Source organism: Canis lupus, chromosome 4 (genome assembly GCF_003254725.2).
Source record: "Canis lupus dingo isolate Sandy chromosome 4, ASM325472v2, whole genome shotgun sequence".
Taxonomy (NCBI): domain Eukaryota; kingdom Metazoa; phylum Chordata; class Mammalia; order Carnivora; family Canidae; genus Canis; species Canis lupus.
Window position 1 is genome coordinate 799,345 of NC_064246.1, and position 23,530 is coordinate 822,874.

The window sequence follows — 23,530 nt, forward strand, 5'->3', positions numbered from 1 at the left end:
GAGAGAGGCAGAGGTTTTTGGTTTGTGTTTTTTTTCTTTGTTAGTTTGTTTTGTTTCTTAAATTCCACCTATTAGTGAAATCACATGGTATTTGTCTTTCTCTGATTGACTCATTTTATTTAGGATTATACCCTCTAGATTCATCCATGTTATTGCAAATAGCAAGATTTCAATCTTTTTATGGCTGAGTAATATTCCATACACCACCTCTTCTTTATCCATTCATCTATCCATGGACAGTTGGGTTGCTTTCATGTCTTGGCTATTGTAAATAATGCTGCAATAAACATAAGGGTGAACATATCTTTTTGAATTCATGGTTTTGTTTGTTTGTTTTGTTTTTTGTTTTTACTTTAGGTAAATACCTAGTAGTACAATTACTGGATCACAGAATAGTTCTTTCAGGCTCCATGAAGGGAGCCTGATGTGGGACTCGATCCCAGGACTCCAGGATCACACCCTGAGCCAAAGGCAGACGTTCAACCACTGAGCCATCCAGGCGTCCCTTTTTGGTGCAATTTTAAATGGGACTTTTTTTTTTAATTCTCTTTTTTTACTACTTCATTATTATTATATAGAAATGTAATGCATTTCTGTACATTAATTTTATGTCCCGCAACCTTACTGAACTCATTGATCACTTTTAGTTGTTTTTTGATGGTGTCTTTTGGATTTTCTGTATAGTATCATGACATCTGCAAATAAGGAAAGTTTTACTTCTTCCATATCAATCTTTTAAATCATTTTGTTGTCTTATTGCTGTGGCTAAGACTTCCAATACTATGTTGAATATAAAAGTGGTAAGTGTGGACATCCTTGTCTTGATCTTAGGGGGTAAAGCTCTTGGTTTTTCACCACTGAGTACGATATTAGCTGTAGATTTTCTATATATGGCCTTTATTATGTTGAGGTATACTCTCTCTAAACCTATTTTATTGAGTGTTTCTATTGTGAAGGAATTTTGTACTTTGTATGAGATATTGGCCTGTAGTTCTCTTTTTTCATAGTGTCTTTGGTTTTAGTACCACAGTAACGCTGGACTCAGAATGAATTTGGAAGATTTCCTTCCTTTTCTATTTTTTTAGATAGTTTGAAAAGAATGTGTTCTAACTCTAATTTAAATGTTTGGTAGAATTTACCTGTGAAGCCATCTGGTCCTGAACTTTTGTTTTTGGGAGATTTTTTTCTTTTTTAAAGATTTTATTTATTCATTCATGAGAGACACAGAAAGAGAGGCAGAGACACAGGCAGAGGGAGAAGCAAGCTCCAGGCAAGGAGGCTGATGTGGGACTCTATCCCAGAAATCTGGGATCACGCCCTGAGCCAAAGGCAAGTGCTCAACCGCTGAGCCACCCAGGTGTCCCATGTTGGGAGTTTTTTGATTACTGATTCTATTTCATTGCCAGTACTCAGTTTGTTCAAATTTTCTATTTCTTTCTGATTTGGGCTCCTGGTTTGGGGAGGTTATACATTTTATATTATATCTTCCAATCCTTTTTATTTCTGTGGGGTTGGTTGTTATTTCTCCTCTTTTATTTGTCTTTTCTTTTTATTGGGGTCACCTCTCTCTTTTTTGATGAGTCTCACTAAAGAGTTATCAATTTCAATGATCTTTTCAAAGAACCAGCTGCTGGTTTCATTGATCTCTTCCATTTTTTAGCTTCTATTTTGTTTATTCCTGCTCTAATCTTTATTATCTTCTACCTTCTACTGGTTTTGGGTTTTGATTGCTCTATTTTTCTAAGAGTTTGCATTTTTATATTATTTTACAGTTTATATGATATAGCACTCATATTTTGACATAAGATTTTTATTCCAGCGATGCCTGGGTGACTCAGTGGTTGAGCTTTTGCCTATGGCTCAGGGCATGATCCCACGGTCCTGGGATCGAGTTCCACATCGGGCTTCCTTCATGGAGCTTACTTCTCCCTCTGCATGTCTCTGCTTCTGTCTCTCTGTGTCTTTCATGAATAAATAAATAAAATCTTAAAAAAAAATTTTTTTCATTCCAGCCCCAGCAAAGGTATCATCTGTATTTTAATAAGGCAGAACCTGGAGTTTAGGGAGTGTCTTACTCAACGCTAGACATTTCAGAAAATAGCAAACTCAGGCCCAGAAATCATGTCTTTTGGCTTCAAATCCAGATATGTATTTTCTAGTACTTTACTTGGTAAAGATGGTCTACACAATCTGTGTGTTATAAATAGTAGTTTTAAGAAAGAATGGTAGTGCATAAATGGAAAAGATGGAGAAGATGCTGAATTTAGAGGTAACATTTATCATATGTTATGATGACTACAGAGGTAATCCATTCATTAGAAAAGAAAACAGAAATCAAGATAAATAATTCTGAGGTAACCAGGGCATTTGAATTGTGCATATTTTCTAGAATATCCCCCAAACAACTAAAGTTAAACGTGTAACTGTAGTTCAAGATCCAATTACAGAATAGTAAACCTGAAATAATTCAGGGGCAATGAAAATTTTTTCTCTGGTTCTTAAAAATCATTTTCTAAGTGAGTATTCTTTCCTTTTTTTTTTTCATTTCCTCTAAATATTACTACTCTGGGAGAAAAAGTGATTTCATATAACTATCATAATAGCTTGAAAAATTTTTAGAGCCAAAGTTTGAGTTTCTAATACTATAGCTTATAACATGCACAAAAGCCTTTAATGTTTTACATGTAATTTTGCATGTTATGACTGTAGTTTACCACAGAAAAGGCAATGATTTTAGTTATTGGTCCTTCAAGATCTCCCAGATTTCTAATGAAATTAAGATAAAAAAATATGTAATATCAGTGTGCCAACATGTCAAAGTAATAAACTAAATTTTTCTAATTAACAACCATCAAAAAATAGTAATTCATTTTGTCAGCATTGTATAATGTAAGATATATAAAATATGAATAATTTCCCCAAATAAAATAGAAATATTCTTTAATAATCAACTCCAATTTTACCCACATTGTCATTTCTATGATCTTTTTTTGTTTTTTTGGGTGGGTTGTTTTTTGCTCTGCCATATAGATGTCAATGAAAAATAGATATAAAACTCTAAGAAGTAAAAAAAGAAGTATGGAAGTCTTTATTAAAATTAGATATACATATTATTACTAAAATAAAGGATAACTTTTTTCATACATGATGCAGATCAAAATTAGTGTGATAATTCTAGGATATTAAATGTATTAAAATACAAATGACTCAGAGTTTATTCTTCAGTATCCATTTTTATATGCTCATTAATGTGCAGGAGAATGGAACCTTTTAATTCTTTTGATTTTTAAGCCTAGAGTCTCAAGGTAAATATGAAATAAAATAAAGTATTTTTCAGAGAGAGGGCAGTCTCCACCCTTTAACATCAACCAGAAAAAGAAAAAACAAAAAAAAAAAAAACAAACCACAAACTTACTTCCACAAGCAAGAACAAATTTACATTCCATAAGCACTTTGCCCAATAATGTCAAAGACCTTTTCTTATTTCTTGAAACATCTCACACCTCCTTTAAAAGATTCAGAACTCGGATGGCTCATTTACATAAGATAGGTGGAAGCAGAGACATCATCATATGCCTGATTTGGCTGAGCTCTTCCTATAACCTGTGACAAATGATTTGTGCCTTGCTCTTACTGACCCAGGAGCACTTCCATGTGCCTGGTGGAAAATGAAAGCAGATCTTGCATGCATTGTGTGACTTCACATCTTAAGACAATGTTAAATTATCCTCATTGTATCCGTAAGTTTTTGGTTCCATATTGATCTAATTCTTTATAATTAAAACACATCTGAGAGGTAGAGAAGCTCATGATTGAGGTAGTATGGAGTGCATGCAGACCAGAAGTGCTGAGAAGCAGTAGAGACTGGAAGTACTGTACACCCAGATTGATGGGGCTCAGCTCCTACCTTGTGACTTATGCAAACAACAATATTTTTAGCCTTAACTACTCTATCTGAAAAATGGGCATGATGATCATAACATCCACTTCAAAGAGGAACACTATGTGGAAAAGAGGAATTAATAATTGTAAAACCCTTAGAAATTCCTATGGCTCAGTGTATTCTAGGCGTGATAATTTTCTAAATTTGCCAGATCATACTGAATCCAATGAGGATCATTAAGACATTTAATTATAAGCTTCTATAACAAATCTGTGAGTCTGTGCTTAGATTAATATCTATCTCTCATGTTGGTCTTTTATTCTGAGCATTCACTCCTTCATGTAAGATGTTTACTGAACAATTGTTGTCATTGTATGAATATACAAATGTAAGAACAAAATGATTTAAACAGTGGTGATGTTCTAAAAGAAAGCATGCTTAAGTTCAGTATCTTTGAGTTATCTTCTTTGAGTTATTTGTAATGATGCCTTTCTTGGCTAAATTCCTATTGTACTGGGAGTAGGCAACTTATCAAAGTCTTCAGCTGCCAACCACAGTCTTATTTGCTTTTGATATGTAATTTGTCTCATTATATTTTGACTTTTGTCCTTAATTCTCTTAAATTACATAGATCTGAAACTTGTTTGCCATACAAATATAGTAAAGCTCACTATATCCTAATACATGGTATCTAATACATAAATTATTGCTATGTGAAAAGGAATTGAAAATCATCTTTCTGTAGCATAGCTTACTGTCATTTATATATTGGCCAGAGGCTAACCCAGCTTTTATTTATATTGGAAAAATAATCCCACTGTGCATCAAATCAAAGGAAGCCCTGTTAAGTTTATCTCTTGATCTGTTCACTAAAGCACTAAAGAGGTCTGATTTAAAAGAGTGTTCTGGCACTTTCCACGTATGGCATAACCCAAGTCTGTTTTCACTCTAATGAGAAACAGCTGAAGGTGGACATGCCTTGAGCTTTTCTTATCCTACCATCCTCCTCTCATCCCCACTACCACAACTACCTCTGCCCTTCACCTCTATGGATATACTTATGAGAACAGTACTGTCTAATTTCTAACCTTTCTGCTAATTAAAGCCAGCTTGAGATAAATGAGATTATGATAGTCAAGCAGCAAGCATTCCTTTTATTAGTCTACTCAGATTACCATAACCAAATGCTGCAGACTGGGTGGTTCAAAAATACAGAGAGCTCACAGTTCTGGAGGTTAGAGAAGACCAAGATGAAGGTTTTAGAAGATTTGATTCTTGGTGGGAGGATCGAGTAGGTGAGGGCTACGTTTTTTTTTTTTTTTTTTAATTATTTTTATGTATTTATTCATGACAGATACAGAGAGAGAAGCAGAGACACAGGCAGAGGGAGAAGTAGGCTCCCTGTGGGAACCCATGTGGGACTCCATTCCAGGATCCTGAGATCATGACCTGAGCCAAACTACTCAACCACTAAGCCACTCAGGCACCCCTGTTTTGTTTGTTTCTTTTCTATAAGGTCACCAAACCTCTGGGATTAGGACCCATCCTTATGATCTCATGTAACCTTAATTACCTCCTAAAAGCCCTATCTCCAAATAAAATCGCATTGAGGGGTAAGGCTTCACACATGAATTTGGTGCTCTCAAAAGTTATTGTAACTTTGTGACCAAAAAGGAAGTGGTTTCTGTTTTGGCCTAGTCTGCCAGGATTGTATACAGACCTGATAGCAACAATCACAATACTTTTCTTACAAAATTAAGTAAAGAAAACACGGGGCAAATAGAGGTTTGCACAAATGCACAGCAGTACTGCAAATGTTGCATATTCTCTGATGATCTGCTTTCCTACTCCTAAATACACTGAAGATGTATATTTCTGGAGCAATGAAGAAATTCACAGAAATGGTTAGAAAAGACTAAGGAGTCAATCTGAGGGCAGAACTTACTGAAGACCAAGCAAATAGACGAAAACACATCTCTAAACTCCCAATTCTTTGAACAATTAAACTTTACAGTCTTTTAATGCCCTCCCTCCCTTGCTATTTCCGTTTCACTGTCAAGAAATAATTTTTCATCCTGCAGTGTAAAAGCCCCCATGCCCAGCTACTGTCTGTTTGGTTGTGCAGAAAGAATAAGACAGAATCACCATCTCCTCTCCAGGAGCTGTTCATGCATTTAAGTCCTTCTTGAGAAGCTCTTTGGTTTTCTTAATTGCTCCTGCTTTTTCTTCTATTACTCATCCTTGTGATTATCCTTTAATTACTTTTCAAATTCTCCATGCTTCTCTTGAGTTATGGAACCAATGTACCATAAGGTCTCAGCAAGGAGGAGCCTAACAACAGGATTACCTGGCTTTTTTTTTTTTTATATTTTATTTATTTATTCATAGAGACACAGAGAGAGACTGAGAGGCAGAGACACAGGCAGAGGGAGAAGCAGGCTCCATGCAGGGAGCCCGACTCAGGACTCGATCCCGGGACTCCAGGATCACACCCCGGGCTGCAGGCGGCGCTAAACCGCTGTGCCACCGGGGGTGCCCCTCAATTGCCAATTCTTAATTTGTCTCTTTTTGTCTCATTTTGTCTTTCAAAATTGTAACTAACTGGAGGCCTTCAATTATTTTGAATTATTATTAATTATTTGAAATTATTTTGAAGATGGCCTCTAACCAGAGTTCAAATTTCAGAGTGTTGATTCTGAAACCCTAATTCTCTTCAACTCCATAGGCATACTATATTCTCTATAGACTCACTTGGCCCCAGCATATGCAAAATGCTCTGGAAGATGAATGGCACCATAAACAAGGCAGATTTCTTCAAAAGACAGTGTCCCATTTTTTTTTCCCTTGCCTGATAGATTCCAGTGTCTGAACATTTATCTCAAAGATATATATATATATATATATATATATATATATATATATATATATTTGCTCAAGATACCTAAGAGACAGACCACCTTTCAGACTCAAGAGAAAGAACCTGGAACAGATTCCAGGAAATTAGCCTTGGGGGAACTGACATAAGATGCTGGTAACATCTGAAGTCACTAATTCATTTTGAGATACTTCCATCCCCCATGGTCTCTTCCCTCGGGATCCTTAAAACATTGAGACAAGTACCATTTGATTGTATATTTTCACAACTGAATTTTCTAGACACTTGGTCTTAGGGGAAAATCCTCAAATGATGTGCCATGGGGAGCTGGAAGCTCTGAGTCTAAAAGTGAACATCGCATTTGACAACAAAATACAGAGAGAACCATTCAGTCCACTAGTCCTGTGCACAACCGAATTAGGAGATGTCAGCATGACTGAACAGAAAAAGTGAATACAATTTAAAACATTTAGAGTTTATTTAAAATTATGATTGACTATTTTATCCCTAGCAACAATATTTAAAACTTAAAATGGATGAATTACTATATGATGAGATCCCCAGGTACACATGAGGAACACGCTTAATGTCACTTTCATCTACCTTCAGATAACTGAGCAATAGTTACTCCCTCAAGCTGACATTTTATTTAAATCAAACAAATACATGGACTACATTATCTATGTCTCTTGGCTAAATGATGAAAAGTCTGTAGCCTCTGACCTTTAAAATATTTTCTTTTTCTTTTTCTTTTGATAAGAGCCAGGAAATTTTTGTAACAACATGTTGAGTTAAGGTAAAATCCTTTAAGCAAACACAGGGCATATCCACAATATTAAAAAAAAAATTACTCTTAGAATCAAGTCATTTGAAAGTTTTTTTTTTTTTTTAAGATTTTATTTATTTATTTGAGAGAGAGAGAGAGAGAGAGGCCATGAGCCATGAGCAGAGGGAGAAGGAAAAGCTGACTCCCTGCTGAGCAGCCTGCTGAACAGGGAGCCCACCATGAGGCTCAATCCCAGGACCCGGAGATCATGACCTGAGTTGAAGGCAGATGCTTACTTAACACACTGAGCCACCGTGGTGCTCCCCTTTCAGTGTTTTTTTTTTTGTTTGTTTTACGATAAGATTTTATTTATTTATGAGAGACACGGAGAGAGAGGCAGAGACACAGGCAGAGGGAGAAGCAGGCTCCTTTCGGGGAGCTTGATGTGGGACTCAATCCCGGGACCCCCGGATCATGACCTGAGCTGAAGGCAGACCAGACCATTCAAAGGCTGAGCCACCCAGGTGCCCCTGGCAAATTTTCTTGAGTGATACTGGTTGTTTAGCAAATTTGGTCTCATCTAGAGCCATTCACCAACCAAAGGTTTCTGCTTTCTGATGCTCTTAGCTAGTGTCCAAACAACGTAATTAATTCAACTTCGGATACTTTATAGCTTGTTATCAACACTCTGGATTCCTTTCTCTTGAATTACTATATACATAGCTATATAGCTATATGTATATGTGCTTAGGTATTTTGTTACAAGCTGATGAAATAGAGATAAATATATATTTAAAAATTACCAGGCACTACAGATCACACAAACATTATGAATTTTTAGGAATACTAATACAAACAACCATATGCAACTCTTAAATGATGATTCTTTCCCAAAGCAGCCAGAAAAACAATTAACCATGAATTTCCACGTAAGGGGTAATTTTTGAGAAAACAGTCCTATTTTTAAGTGATTTTCTCCCCATAAGATGAAAAAGTACTTTTGCATGAAATACGCTCAATTTATGTTAATATAGCCCCTTCTTTTGGTGATTATTTTGTCCTGCTGGGATCTGCTTAAGAATTTCAAGTATTAAAAAAAGAAAAAAAGAATTTCAAGTATTATATGTCCGAAAACTTGCTCTCACATTAAGTTGGAGAGGCAAATTGGAATGAAAATCCACGGCATTCTGGATGTTAGAGCAAAAAAGGAAAAGAGAAATGAAGACAAAGAAAATTCCACCTACCAACACCTACTCTCCCTCTGAAGATGAGGTGACCCTTTGAATATGTTCTAGAATCATGCTTAGAAGCATTGACATCCCTATGGTGCTTATATTTTTCACTTTACAAACTTTTGTTTCCACGGCTTGAATTGACATATAACAATATAAAAGAACCCCAAATCTTCTCCAACCAGACAACTCCCATGTGCCCCTCCCAAATATTCCATTTGGAGTTCATCTAAGCACCCAGGATTTTACATGTTCAAACCCTAACTCATGACTTCTCCTCCACAAAATTAGACCTCGTAACCCATGTGCTACTACTGTGAATGACACCGAAACTGCCCTTTGCACATTTATATCCACTCTCCTTGTTCTTGCCTCCCCTCAGACTCTTACCCGATCACATGGAGACCTTCCTTACAACTAGGCATGGCTGTGCAAGGAGGAGAAATGTTCATGTCTACTTCTCACACTCCTATACATTATTGATGGATTGCAACCCTTCCTCCATCACAGGAAAGCCAGAATGATCTTTCTACAAAATTCTTAGATTACATCACTCCTTCGCTCAAAATCTTCTAAAGGCTTCCCCGGTCATTTCGTCTAGAATTCAAGGTCCTGCAGTAGTCTACTTGGCCTTGCAATGATCTGCTCCTCTTCCATCAATTTCTGATTTGATGCCATTTTCACAGTTATCCTACTCTCTATCCAGTCTCTTGGCTCCTCTCTGCCTCTCCTCAACACCTCAAGCATACTCCTACCTCAGGACCTTTGCTGATGCTGGTCCCTTGCCCTGGCTTCTTCTGGTCTCTTTTCCAATGTGGCCTTACTAAAAGGGATTTTTTGAACCCTGTCTTTAAAAGAACACCGTGGGGTGCCTGTGTGGCTCAGTGGTTGGCATTTGCCTTTGGCTCAGGTCGTTATCTTGGTGTCTTGGGATTGAGTCCTGCATCAGGCTCCCTGCAAGGAGCCTGCTTCTCTCTCTGCCTGTGTCTCTGCCTCTCTCTCTCTGTGCCTCTCATGAATGAATAGGTAAAATCCTAAACAAACAAATAAAAGAACATTGTGCCACACCCCTTTCCTGCCAAGATTCTTTGTGGCCCAAATATGCTTATTAAGACGGATCTCCTTAGACACTCAACATTTGCATGTGTATCTCTGTACTTTCTATCTGCCTCCATCTGTACCATGACCTCCAAAAAGGCACAGCTTTTTGTTTTATTCTCTGTCAGTCTTGGTGTCTAAGGATCTCTTAGTTTTAGAATCTCTCAGAAAGAGGAAACATATGCTCTCTGAAGACACAGTGCAAAGTTGGTGAAGTACAGGACATCCCAAATACAAAATAATTTTATATTTGGGGTGGTAATGTGCAGCATTATCAAAAATCTAATAAATAAGCCCTGCTTTCTACAATTCTTTTCTTTTTTCTTTTTTTTTTAATATTTTATTTATTCAAGAGAGACACACACACACACACACACAGAGAGAGAGAGAGAGAGAGAGAAAGAGAGAGAGGCAGAGATATAGGCGGAGGGAGAAGCAGGCTCCATGCAGGGAGCCCACCGTGGGACTTGATCATGGGTCTCCAGGATCACGCCCTGGGCTTAAGGCGGTGCTAAAACCCCTGAACCACCTGGGCTGCTGTTTACAATTCTTTTCACTCTTACTTTAAAAAAAATTCTAATCAGAGAAATTTACATTTGTATTCATGTTCTTATCACCTTTTTATGGAAATGTTTACTTAGCCTATGTCTGAATGTAAATCTTTCTATACACAAAGAAGTGTTCTAAGCTAAGGCAACGCTTGGTCCCACTAATATTTTATTACTCGTCATTCCTCCTGCATCTTAAATTTGTGACACTTCAATTAGAATCCTCCTCTGAAGAAAAATTAACTGAAAAAAATCTCACTCTGTGTTTTTCAACAAAACAAATTAGCAGCATTTCAAGCAGATCATATTTTCATTGTACTTGTTATAAAAAAACACTGTGGAGAGAATTAAAGAGGTTTACATTATTCTAAAACAAACCAGGAATAATGATCTATCTATCTATCTATCTATCTATTATCTATCATCTTCCAGAATATCTTTTAATTATGATCTTCAACCTTTGGTTTTTGAGTTAAATCCTTTTTAAAAAAGATTTTATTTTTGGGACACCTGGGTGGCTCAGCAGTTGAGCATCTGCCTTTGGCTCAGGGTGTGATCCTCGTCCTGGGATTGAGTCCCACATCGGGACTCGAGAAGCCTGCTTCTCTCTCTGCCTATGTCTCTGCCTCTCTCTCTCTCTCTGTGTCTCTTATGAGTAAATAAATAAAATCTTAAAAAAATAATAATAAATAAATAAAAAGATTTTATTTTTTAAGTAATCATTACACCCAATGTGGCACTCAAACTCAAAACCCCAAGATCAAGAGTCGCACACCCATCCTACTGAGTCAGCCAGAGGTTCCCATGGTTTTTGAGTTAAATCTGGAATTGTGATGTTCAATGGCGAATTTGTAATATTGGGAATGAAGTGATATATTTCTAATAACCAAGACAAGAGAAAAAATAAGACTGCAGTTCAAGGACTTAACTATCCTAAGGACACAAAATGATTTAAAGGACTTTAGAAACATCTGTGTTTTTGAAAGTCTTGGTATTCCTTAAGTATCATTCTTTCACCTCCCTAACATAGGTACCTCAAAAGTACCACTATCAACACTTTGTCTGTTAATCTGTGTTACATATTATGTACAAAACAAAACAAACAACTATGTCTTGACTTTCTTTTCATTTAGTACACATCAACAAAGTTTTATTATTTCATTAGGGATGTTAAGAAGATAAATATTTTTAAAATATTGAGAAGACAAAGTCCAGCTGTTTATAAGCAAGAAAAGGAAAAGAAAAAAATTAAGGAAAGAATTTTAGATTGAATACAGAAAAGAAGAACACAATGAGACCTAAGGTGAATAAAACTTGCCTAAAGGCATATATTCTTTCCAAAGTGTTAGTGAATAATAATAATAAATAAATAATAATAATTTCTTAAAACTTGAAAATGTTTTTATTAACACTCTAGTTCTAGTTATTCAAGTTCATCCATTTGTTCAGTTATTAAACAAATATATATCGAGTGTCTGTACCAGGCACTCTCATATCGATTAAGACAGGATTCTTGCCCTTGGGATGTGAAAGTAGCACAGCTTCACCAAAAAGATTACTTTCTGCTGCTATACTCCTGTGGCTTGAAGACTCTCTGTGCTCATCCCTGACTTGAATTCCCCATAGGAATTCACTAAATTCACTAAATTGTCAAATTTTTCTTTAAATGCATTATTACCCGATGTTTCCGGAACTCCTGGCTTTTCAGAGCATCGAAGATGCAAAGATCCCTCTGGCCCACCAGGACTTCAGGGCTGGAGTCCCTGTGGATGGGCATGAAGGAAGCCTTCATTCTGGCGCTCCAGAGCTGCCTGACTTACATTCAGATAACTTCCCTATTACTTTGCACATGGCCTTTCCCCCTCTATCCCTCCTTTTGACATAAAATTGAGCTGTTTTTTTAAAAAAATTAAAAAAAATATTTTATTTATTTGAGAGATAGAGAGAGAGAGAGAATGAGCCAGGGGGAGGGGGAGAGGGAGAAGGAGAAGGAGATTCCCCACTGAGTAGGGAGCCCAGTGAGGGCCTCTGGCCCAGGACCCTGGGATCATGACCTGAGCCAAAGGCAGATTCTTAACTGACTGAGCCACCCGGGAGCCCCTAAGGTTGAACTACTAAAGGCCTTTGTGAGTTCTAAATTAAAATCACTCTTCTCTGAACCCTAACCTGCAAAGGCATGGAGAAAGCCCTTTATATACCTCATTTCATGGAATCTTTTCAACAGTCTCTCTGTAAGGTGGGCTGGATTACTGGGAAAGCAGTGGCTAAGATAAGTCAGGAAACAAGGCGACTCCATTGGCCCAGAGCTGCTGGGTACAAGTTTATGCCCATAACCATTAAACCATGCTACTTACTGCTTATATGGAAGTACTTTCTAAATCATTGATACACTGACATACAATATTGTTAGACTCAAACGAAGAAGAACATATACAAATAAATATGTACTAATGCAAATATGCACTTAGTGGACTTGAATAGTCTTAGCATTAAAATATAGAGCATATAAAACATTAAATTTTGTATTGATACTGCAGTTTGAATAAAGTTAAAAAATACTCATCAAATTTGTGTTGAATACCAGTATGGTAAAATATTTTTTGGGAAAAAACCATAACAATGCTTCTAAGTTAGTGGGAAATACATATATGTATATATGATAACATATATGGTAATATACAATAAAACAATATATAATACACTAATTATATACAATATTATATACTAACAGATTTATATTAGTCCCTTCTTCAAATAGTTTGATGAAGAACACTGACATATTAAAAAAATAAAAGAAGGTATCATAACTCCCTAATTTTTTTTTTCAGACTGGCAACTACCTTAAAAGCAGAGTCTTGTTCATCATTGTAAAACATCCAGTATGGCATAATGCATTCATAACAGTATTTGATGGTGATAAGAATATACTTATATAGTAAATTTTATATATAGTATATTTTGTTCTTGAGTGCACCTGGTTAAAATATGTCATATTTATCTTGGTAAAGGCAGGATTTTTTCTGATTTTGTGATATGAAGACCACAAACTTGTTATATTTGTTCAATGAAATGTAAAAGGAATGGCTTTAACTATGTACTGAACTGATTTTTTAAAAGTATATCTAAGCATTTCTATGATCTAATTTACTCAGAAAGACCATGTTGTAATAACAATATTGCATGATGTTGTTCTGGAATATTCCTGCCCATAAAGCACAGTGATCAATAATCTTTGAACCCAACACCATGATATAAAGGTAACATTATCTTCCATTAGGAGTTTATTAACAAATAAATTTAAAGCCCTAGATCAAATATAAAACTTGTAGATATTTTCTAAGCATAAGTGAGTCAATTAATTATTCTTGGGCATTAGAGGACACTTTTTACATCTCATTAATTTTCAAAAAATTACTATGATTATTAAAATATAGTATTAATAGAATAATAATGTTCTAGGTAATCTGGCACAAATTAGACAATAACACAAATCTACTGAATGAATGGATGACCTCTGACCATAAGGGACAGCATTTTTTCTTGAGAGATCAAGATAATATCTTAAATTTTCCCCAACTACTTATGTTAGTAAATGAACTGCCAAAGCGAGCACTAAGAATTTAAGTTAATAATTATGAAGAAATTGAATGACAATACATCTTATAAAAGGTGTTAATGTCTTAGGAGGTAGGTACATTATATTTTTCTCTATCTGAATTTCTTCCCAACTGAAAAATAATGGGAGGGTAAAAGCTCAAGTTAATGAAACACTGCTAATCTTTTTGGATGCTCCAGAATGTTGAGCAAATTAATTTATTGCATCACTTCCCTAGCTGCAAGGGAATAATAAGTCAAGAGGGATTCATGGATCACTTAGCATTTATTCAACAATAAAGCATTTATGTAGTGGCCACTTTGTACTGCCACTAGAATACTATGATGAAATGATGGGGGTCCCAGTACTCAAAGAACTCACAGTATGAAGGGGCAATGATCAAGGACATCAAGAAGCTATAATACAGGGTGGTAAGTGCTGGGTGACTAAGAAGGAAGGGTTTTGGGGTAAAAGCATGGTGAACTGAACTCTGCCTGGGGGAGACGATCAGGGCATGAGGAAAGGCATCAATGAACAAGCGAGATGTAATCTGGGTTTTGAGATGAATGCACATGTGGCAGGTAAGGGGGGGGTCAGCGTACTGCAGGCAGAAAGGGCAGCATGTGCAAACACAGTGTTTAGATAATTCCCAGGAGACAGGAAGACGCGGGAGTAGTGAAACTTATATAGGATTGGTGGAAGGGAGCTTGCAAAAAAACTATGTAATTTCAGGGTGAGTTTGTAGGACTGGTGCCTGCAGGTACCACGGAGTCAATAGTTTTATTTTGTTTTGTTTTGTTTTAGATTTATTTATTATTTGTGATAAAGAGAGAGAGAGAGAGAGGCAGAGAAACAAGCAGGCTCCATGCCGGGAACCGAGGTGGGACTCGATCCCAGGAGTCAACACTTTTTAAGGTAGAAGGGCAACATTATGTGGTTCACTTAAAAACAGATTATTCGGGGGATTCCTGGGTTGCTCAGTGGATTAGCGCTTGCCTTTGGCCCGGGGCGTGATCTTGGTCCCAGGATCGAGTCCCGCGTGGGGCTCTCGGCATGGAGCCTGCTTCTCCCTCTGCCTGTGTCTCCGCCTCTCTCTCTCTCTCTCTCTCTCTCTCCCCCGTGTCTCCCATGAATAAATAAATAAATTCTTAAAAAAAAAAACAACCAGATTATTCTGGGATCAATGCTGAGAAAAGACAGGAGTGAGGTAACACTGGTGGCAGAGATAATCGAGGAAATTATTGAAAAGGACATTAGAGGGCAGCTGGGTTGGCTCAACGGTTTAGCCCTGCCTTCAGCCCAGGGTGTGATCCTGGAGACCCAGGATGGAGTCCCACGTCGGGCTCCCTGCATGGAGCCTGCTTCTCCCTCTGCCTGTGTCTCTGCCTCTCTCTCTCTTTCTGTGTCTCTCATGAATAAATAAAATCTTTTTTAAAAATAAAAAGACATTAGAGTCATTAAGTTGCAATGAGGGGACATGCAGGATAATGGGGGAGGGGTGAGTCAAAGATAGAACACAATTTGGAGAGCTAGTAAGACCCAGACTATGGGGGAAGCAGAGCAAAAGGTTTTTATTACTGCTTTTGTTTGTATATTTGGGTGAGCACACAGAATACAGAGACAGTATTCAAAGAACTACTGGTTACAACTCCCTTGCCCTGTTTTTGTTTTTGAGATAGCCAATGAAATGACACGTAACTGAGGACCTCATAGAATATCTAGAAGAACTCAATTTGTGTTAGATACTCTTTTATTTCTCACTACAATCCCAGGAAGAACATACTACTATTTTCATTTTTAGAGATAAAGACATCCCATTTCAGAGAAATTAAGTACCTTTCCTAGAATTATCGAGCTATCTAGTTCGTGGCTAGGGTTCCATGAGTGGTACAGCTAAAATGCAGATGTGGAGTGAGACAGAGCCCCCAAACATGTAGTGGGTCAGGACATTTCTTAGAGCTTACATGTCCTGTGGCATCAGAAAGGGTAGGCAGACAGAAAAAACATGAAAGTCCAGCAAAATGCTCAGTGAGGCTGAAGCACAAGATGGTTGTGTCTGAAGGGATGAATGAAAGGAGGAATAGCCCGTTTTCAGGCAATTGATTTCAACCCAAATTAGAAGTTGAGCTTAAAATGGAGATGGACTACCTCTGAGTTTGTTTCCCCCAAAAGAGTGTGCCTTTTCGAGGGGAGATAGCATGTCCTGTATTTAAAGGAAGGGCACAAACTTCCTTTAGTACAGGTTTCCACATGTGTCTCTAGGCTCCATCAGCAAAGCCTTCCACTCCCTCCTTTTCTGCAGCCCCGCAGCCTCTAGGCTCACTCTTTCCAGGGTCCCTGTCAGAATATTCACACTCCCTGTACACTTTTTTTTCTTATGCACATCTGTGTCCTTTCACTAATTACTCAATAGTAATTACTCAAAGGCACCTTTTTTAGAGCAGGGTTTCTCCACCTGGGCACCATGGACATTTTGGTCTAGATAATTACTACTTGGGTGATAGGGATATCCTGTGCATTGTAGGAAGTTTGCATCATCCCTGACCTCTGCCTACTAGATGCCAGGAATGCTCGCCTCCTCCGTTGCGACAAACAACATGGCTCCAAAAATTGCCCCACGTCCCACAGTGGGCAAAATCATCCCGGATAAGAAGCATTGATGTGCACGATGAGGGTTTTGCACTGAGAAGGTAAGTGTTCTGGTTATGATGGGTCATCTTTCTTAGTATATGGGAATTACTGGTGACTCAACTTTATTGTAATACATTTTTTTAGTTACATGAAAAGTGAGGATGATATTATCTAAGTCACAGGGCTGCTTTGAAGATGAAATCAGATGACCAAAGCAATGATACGCGCTAGGGGTCCTACACAGGGGCTGGACCGTAGCAGTGTCTGGTAAATATGAAATAGTCAAACAGATTAAAGGTGATACTCAAGTGTTACCTGCTTCACATTAAAATAATCAATTTAAGATAGTCTTTATAAGTTGAAAAAATGTCCCAGAAAGACAGCTTTCAGTACCACCATGTTGACATTTTGTTTACAACTTGGAGACAGGCTCTCAAATTTATCTCTTATGCTAAATAGGAAGAACATACATTGCAACCAGAAGTGAAAAATATGCTCAAAGTGAAATTATAAAAGAAAGGCTATTAGGAAAAAAAAGAATATGCTCAAAGTAGGTAACTACTGTAACTAGTGGAAGAAGAATATAAATTTGAGATATTGGCCACTCATTACTTTATTCTACCTGCCCTGATGTTTTAATACTTTATATTAAATTAATGAGTATGCATTACTCAGTATTTGGAAATGAGCTATATATTAACATGGAAGAGGGGTATTTTACTGATGATTCATTCTTTCCTATGGATTTATTCCCATTAGTTTTTCCATATTGAAAATAGACTTTTCAATCTCTTAAGGCCAGAATTCATACATAGGGATTTCTCTTTATCTTTTATGTAATGTTGCTTGCAAAATATGATTCCCTTTTTAAAATTTTTTTTATTTTTTTTTCTGATTCCCTTTTTTTTTCCTTTTTTATTTTTTGAAGATTTATTTGTTATTTTAGAAAGAGAGAAAGTATGCAAGCGGGGGGAGGGGAGCAGAGGTAGAGATAGAGAGAATCTCAAGCAGACTCCACGCTGAGCATGGAGCCCAACACAGGGCTTGATCCTAGGACCCAGAGACCAGGACCTGCACTGAAATCAAGAGTTGGATGCTTAACCAACTGAGCTACCCCAAAACCCCATTTTTTTTCTTTTTAAAATGATCAAATTGTGTGTCATGCTTCTATGAGAATTGATCACAAGAATTTTCATATTGTATTTGCAATTTGAAATTTGATGGAAGATTTTTTTAAAAAATTGTATTTATATATTCATAAGAGGCACAGAGAGAGAGAAGCAGAGACATAGGTAAGGCAGAGGGAGAAGCAGGCTTCTTGCAGGGAGCTCAATGCAGGGCTCGATCTCAGTACCTCAGGGTCACTCCCTGAGCTGAAGGCGGACGCTCAACCACTGAGCCACCTAGGCGACCCTAAGATTTGAAATGGGGTGGATTTCAAGAGCAGGACAACAACATACAGTTTGTGCCATTAACACCAGAAGGTGTTGTTTCAGAAAGTAAGTAGCACTTTACTAGTCTTTGTTCAATGATTCTAATCAGAATAAAGAAAGAAAGAAATAAAGATACATTCATTTTTTTCCCAAAAGCTTAAAAAGTAACAAAATAAAAAACATGTATATCTGGTAGTAGTCAACATAATAAAAACAGTGTTAGGCAAGCACGCATTTTTTTTTGCCAAATGAAATAAAGAATTTGAAACAATAAAATTATCTCCACTTTCCTGAGAACCTAGAAAGCAATTCTGAAACTATAGCTTCAACTTGATTGCATAAAGTATCTCAAAATTTAATGCTGACAAAGGAACCTGGCTAGCTCAGTCAGTGGGGTAGGGGGACTCTTAATCTCAGGGCTCTGGATTTTAGCCCTACACGGGAGTGTAGAAGTTACTTTAAAATAAAATCTTTAAAAAAATTTAATGCTGACAGTGGTAGGCAGCAGAAGACAAAATGAAGACTTCTGAGACCACTGAGGTTAAAAGGCCAATGAAATTCAATATACAAAATCCTGACTTCAATGGATTTCTTTCAACCATCAGCTGAAACACGACTACAAATATAAACAAACAAATATAAACAAACAAACAGATCCATACCTATGGTTCAGGATAGCTATCTTGTTCCTATTGCTGTGATCCTTCATATGAGTTCAATGGTCCTTCCATATCATAAACACTCCTTACTCCTCGACTCCCATCAGGTGTGTAATTTCTCTTTCTATGTTAATGAGTATGTTAATGCTAGGCAGTATTTGCTTTTCTTAAGATTTTTTTTTTTTTTCACATAACAAAATTGCCTAACTAACTTTTGCTTTAGCTGCCAGGAAACTCAGAGGCAAGCCTAAGGATCTATAGTAGTAACTGCTAGTTCCTAGGGTTTGCCTCATTGTGATTGATATTTTATTTCTCTTCTGGTTCTCTGGTTTTATTTATATTTTTCCACCCTAATTTTCTATTTTGTATAAAACTATTCTATTTTATTCTTGTGCTAACACACCTAAAATCTTTTTTTTGGTAAAAACAGCATAGTACAGATACATACATAAAAACAAGTTAATAGAAGAAGAAAATGTTTTAGAAAATTAGTAATGTAAAGAAAAATATGTTTGAGCACCGATAAGGCCAAGTTAAGTATGGACGTTCTTGATTTCAAAATACTTGTAATCAAAGTTATCATCAATCATATTTTAGGATTCTGATAAAAATGGTTTGTTTTTAAAGTCTCACCAATATGAGAATATGATTTAAGAACCTAAATATAAGAAGTTACTTATTTCCCAGGCACTCCAGGGCAAATGCAATCTGCTTTCAAAGTGAATTTGCACAACGACTGAAAAAAATAACTTCATGTATGAAGGGCTTCTAGTATTGTGAAGACCATCATATCCAATTGGACCATCTATTCCTTTTCTAAAATGCAAGCGTGAAGCAATATAAAGCCTAACATCTTATTTTGGGCTTTAACTTTGCCAAGAAAAGACAGAAATTTAACAGATAAGTAGACAGACACATGGGAAAGATTCAGATACTTGCTAGCTTTTATTTGAATGCATCAGAAGCTACTCAATTGCTCACTAGTGTGGCTCTTTCTATACTAGACTAGTGTTGGTAGCCACTCTGTAGAATTTTACCTTCTGATGTTTGTCCACATGACTCTAGCAAAGTTTCGAGATAAAGCACCTCTGCGAGGAGATTTTAGACCAGAACATCTCCTCAACATGGTAGGGAAAAAATTAAAGATGAAAATACTGGTGAAGAGGAAGGAAGTAAATGGTCCTGGCCTTAATAAAATCAAGATGAGCTGCTAACCAAAATATTAGCTTTCTTGGCCCTTTGGCTTTGTCCAAATCCTTTAAAAATGATGCCCATCTCTCTGCTTTGGCAGAACACATCAGATATAGTCTCTGATTTGACAAATTACCATTTTCATTGCTCATTATTTCATGTGTGTACTTCACTGGCCAAGTAACTTTCTAGCTTTGGTATTTCATCTGCTTGTGTCTAAGAGTAAAATGCATTGGAATTATACATGCCACAGATCCCACAAATATTTATGGAAGTGTAATGGGGAGTCCAAACATGGAGGATACTGAAAGACTATATGTTTTGTTCTAGAATATTCATTCTCAAGAGTTGGCGAGGGGAATGATAGGAATAAGAAAAAGTCTGATGCATTAGTAAGTATCTGTGACAAATGTGTAGTTTTGGAACCATTTGATGTATTAATATAAAATAAGACAAATATTCGCAATGAACTCAGTATTACCAAGCATCCATACTGTGTCTGCCCTATGATAAACACAGGATATATTTATCTTTTATATTCGATTTTAAAAATTAATCCAAAGCAACTGTATGTTAGTTTTAGAGAACCTCTCTGATTTAAAGAGACATCATGGCAAATGAAAAAAGTCATAGAAAATGCAAAGTGAAGTATGCTGAACCCAAGGTTCATTTCAGACACTATAAATTTCTTTCTCAATAGTTGTTCCATATGGTGGCAAAACGGCAGATTTTATAGAAATTTTAATCTTCCCTGTCCAGAACCCAGAGATTCAGGGATATAAGGAATTTAGAAAAAGAATGGTTTTATACTATTTGAAAAACTTTGCCCGTACTAATGTAAAACTCTACAACATAGGAAGCATCGCTGCCTGAATCCTTTCAAAGAAATTCCTAAAATGGCATGAAAAGAATCTGTGGCCTTATTCCAGCTTTATTCACCAGAGAGAATTCTACGCAAGACCAAGCCACCCTGATCCCCAAAGGAAATGCACGAGCATTTCATTAATAAGCACTGTCCTGTCCCGAATTCCTAGTGCGTGTCTGTGCACGGGTGTGTGTGCGTGCATGCACGCCCTCTCTATTTTTTTCTCCATTTACCCCCAAAATAAACCTTTAGGAGAAAGTTTAAACTATCAACTATTTTCTTAAATGAAAGATAATGCTGTGCAGGCACATTATTTGGGCAAATTAGGTCCACAAACACACTTTAGCTTCATGGATGAAAATAATTGAGGGTAATAAAGGGAGCTGTACTGCAGGCATTAATTCAACCCCTAGGAAACCACATTTAGAACCTCTCTACCGATCTCCATTACCCGAATGTCAAACGCACATTTTTGTTATGTTCTTAATGCACGCAGCTCCTTGATCTTTTTAATAATGTAAGTGGTGAAATGCTGCAGTTCTATGTGGAAGACAGCATGAAAGAAAAGCATGAAAGAATAGTTCATTACGCCATGTGTGAGGGGTGCTGACACAGATCCAAATTTCTACTCAGCATCAAAGCAGCTTACAATTATTGATTTCTCTTAAACCTCTGATTAAAATAGCATCACTATCTCTCAAAGGGTATCTTTTGACAAAAACATTTTGATGACAGCTTATCCTCTTCCCTTCCAATGGGAAGTGCAACATCTATAGTTACAGGGTTCTTAAGGTCTGAAGGAAAGATTTCGGTGGCTGAAACAGTGGTCTATAACGTCACTCTACAGTCATTATGAGAAAAAAATGTCTCCACCACAGCTCAGATAAATAACTGAATTTACATAATTTACTGGTGAAAAGAAAAGCCTATATATCTGAGCTACAGAAGAAAAGATCCTAGCTATAACAATCACCCGCCCCCCACCCAACAGACACACGCCCCTAATTCTGTTATTCTGCCTAAAACTTACCAATATCATCGTATTTTGCTGGGTGAATCATGCCACTATGAAGGAGTGACATTCAATAAACTTTAGTGGCTGTGCCATAAAATTAATGTTGTAATAATGTCACTGACCAATTATGAAATCTGTTTGCTCCTGATGGTAGTGTGAGACCAAGACGTGGATTAGGCAGCGGTTTGTGGGACAGGTCGACACTTCTGGCTTCTCAGTCACTGCCTGGAGGAGCAGGAAGGCAGAAGATTTGGCCAGAGGCTTGATGAGGCGATGCCTTGATATCTTCAACAACATCTTTTATGCCCTTTCTCCCACTTGCTCCTAAAACTCACTGCCTCAAGTGACTTGATCTTTCAACAAAACCTCAATTCAGGTTATTTATCCAAGCAAAATATAAATGATCAGTACCCATTATCTTTTTCACTATTGAAGAGGCATAAGCAGGAATTGAATAGACATTTTTCTATTTATAAACAATTTGGCTGTTGGGTGGGTAATGAACTGAATGGAGACTAGAACAGAAAGCAAGAAGGTGATTTGGGGGACTATTGTAGAATCCTGGTGAGACAAGGAAGTGATGGAAGTCACTCTCATGCACTTGCATTGAATGAAGATTTTGAAGCAGTGGTTCTAAATCCTCAGCTACACCTATGAATCATCTGAAGAGCTTTTTAAAAATCCCAAAGCCCCAGCTCCTCTCAGAGATTTGGACTTAATTTCCTGGGTACAACCTGGACACCAGCATCTTCTTACCCTGAGGGTTGACAACCACTGAGTCCAGGTCAACATGGAAAAACTGGATGGGGTAGACAGGGAGTTGTTAAAAAGAGGGAATTCTCTTGTATGGCAACTAGATTTGTTAAGTGAGTAACTGGCTAAACTGTAGTACCACAGAGGAAGACTGGGAACCCAGATTTTTATGTGAACTCTCCTGGTTTTATGATTTGATAATTTTTATAAACACATATCAATTTTGTGTAGGCCACAAAACACAACAAAGCCTGAAAAAAATAAACAAACTAAGATAGATCTGATACAGAGATGGCCAGTTGCAAATTCTGTTTAAATCAGGGAGTTAAATTCTAGTTATGGATTTCAGACTCACAGAACTTAGGAGTGAGATTCTTTGGAGACTCTTAAAAACACAATCATTAATTACCTGATCCTTCATTAAGAATAAAGGTGACCTGGTGTATTTGGTACATTGTAATTTTGAATTAATTTATTTTCTCCCTCTCTGTCTTCCAAGTTAAGTGACAACACTCTTCCTAAGGAAACAAAAAATTCTTCCAAGGTAATGGGTCAAGTGGTAAGGCCAAGTCCTCATATCTGGTTAACTCTCAGGTCTGTGCTACTTCAAATGTGGTTTTCAGCACCTTTTTTTGAGGGGAGGAAGGGAGTCGTGAAAGAGTTTTAGCTTTGAAAACACAATTATTACAGATGGGACACTTTTGTAAATTTGTAAGAGCATCTCAACAAGCCTACTGTATTCCTAGTAATATTTTAAAAGTTGAATACCAAAAAGCAATGAATCTTGTAATCAAGTGTCCCTTAGTGATAACATACCACACACACCCACAAAGTAGTCATCCAAGTAGTCTGAATTAGATCAAATCAAGAGTTACAGGGCTCATGTCTTATAACAATCTAATTTTAGAGCATTTCCTTCAAGAAAATTCATTATATAATAAAACTGTCAAATACTGTACATTTTGTTTTAGGCCATATTCCTATCA

General features: G+C 36.9%; 1 protein-coding gene across 32 annotated transcripts in view; it reads right to left on the bottom strand.

Moving 5' to 3' along the window:
- Nucleotides 1-23,530, bottom strand: part of CHRM3 (cholinergic receptor muscarinic 3) — a 502,174-nt gene that overhangs the window by 221,459 nt on the left and 257,185 nt on the right. For 7 of the 32 annotated variants that reach the window (XM_049108893.1, XM_025448589.3, XM_035714978.2 and 4 more), the window contains one exon: nt 21,914-22,016. The exons of 22 other annotated variants lie outside the window; for them this stretch is intronic. The gene's annotated coding sequence lies outside the window, so the exon portion shown is untranslated. Of the gene's footprint in view, nt 1-21,806; nt 22,017-23,530 lie in introns of all 32 variants that reach the window. 3 more of the 32 variants (XM_025448586.3, XM_049108891.1, XM_049108892.1) reach the window with 1 other exon arrangement.